This window comes from Aplysia californica, unplaced genomic scaffold (genome assembly GCF_000002075.1).
Source record: "Aplysia californica isolate F4 #8 unplaced genomic scaffold, AplCal3.0 scaffold00112, whole genome shotgun sequence".
Lineage (NCBI taxonomy): Eukaryota > Metazoa > Mollusca > Gastropoda > Aplysiida > Aplysiidae > Aplysia > Aplysia californica.
The window spans coordinates 486,437-487,873 of NW_004797382.1; the positions used below are offsets into that span (position 1 = coordinate 486,437).

Consider the following 1,437-nt stretch of genomic DNA (forward strand, 5'->3'; position numbering starts at 1 on the left):
CCGACCTTAAAATTTTCAACTACTTTTCTTAAGTAAGAACTTTAAATTAATGACCACTCGGGGTAAGTTGTATAACTGAATATAAATGTCACTGTCGTTCTGTAGATCACTCAGATCGTTACAAGTAGCTTCATATGGAACAGACAGACGAGGGTACAATTAAGGATGCAAAACACTTGAAAATGAGTAAAACTATAGGAGACCACTTTTCAGTATTTTGAAATGTATTTTACAAAAGCCGTAGAATCTACAATTGAAGTATCAAGTGTCTCTTCTTAAGACAAAATGCGCAGTAAATAACGATGCTCTTTTGGAACAAGGCCTTGCGCACGATAATTACTGATTGCTGGTCTTTTTAAAAAAAATCAGTTCCAGGAGAAAATAAAAGTATTGATGATATTTTACGTTTTAACCTCAGGAATGTGAACTCAAAATGTATCTTTTATGTACAGATACACACACCAACACAAACACGCTCAAAAACGCATACCAATTCATTCACATACTCGCACGCACATACACACATTCATACACACAAACAAACACATTCATACACACACGCACATACACACACATGTAAACACAGAGACGCAAACACACACATACACACATACGCCGGTGCACACACACAGTTTTACACACACACACACACACACACACACACACACACACACACACACCCACAGACATACACACACAGACACACACTCACACACACACTCACAGAAACAGACACATTAAACAACTTCACTAATATGACAGGTAGGAAAGCTGTAGAGCAAAAAAACAACAACCCAACAACAACAAAACCACTCATATAATCTAAAACCGTTCTTTGTCGTGCGAGAAGATTCAAACTGCTGTCGCTCGCTTTTAAGTCAAAATGACCTAGCGATGCCGTTTTATAAGCTTCTACCCGTGTGTGTGGCCGATGCGTGGCTGGTTCACAGTGATCGATACTCATCATCCATTGCTTTCAGTACCTGTTGTTCTGATCAGCGCTAACCCGCATTCACTGGTCCAGCCACTGCTGCGTTCTCGTACAAGGGGCGCGTTCATGCGTGATTGATCGGTGATCAATTAACTGATTGATGAGCTCCTAATCCAGAGCTCATCCGACCGGGCCTGCGATCGGTTCCAGAAACCGCGTAATCAATCAGTGATTCCGGAGGAGGAGGAGGAGGAGGAGGAAGGGGGTGGGGGTGGGGGTAACTCGTATCTTCTCTCGTAGTTACGGAACTTGGCGGTGCAAGAAAGAGTGGCCTTGACTTCAGCAGCCGCGAAGACACTGGGAATTTTTATCTCTGCTCCTCTGTCTCTGTCTCTCTCTCTTTATCTCTCTCTCTCTCTCGCTCTCTCTCTCTCTCTCTCTCTCTCTCTCTCTCTCTCTTTGTCTCTGTCTCTCTATCTCTCTCCCTCCCTTCCTAACTTCCTCTC

At 43.1% G+C, this 1,437-nt stretch overlaps 1 protein-coding gene across 1 annotated transcript in view; it reads right to left on the reverse strand.

Annotated features, from left to right (window-relative positions):
* The window catches only part of LOC101848509 (protocadherin-11 X-linked), a 74,576-nt gene that overhangs the window by 3,234 nt on the left and 69,905 nt on the right, over window positions 1-1,437 (reverse strand). The gene's annotated exons all lie outside the window — the stretch shown is intronic.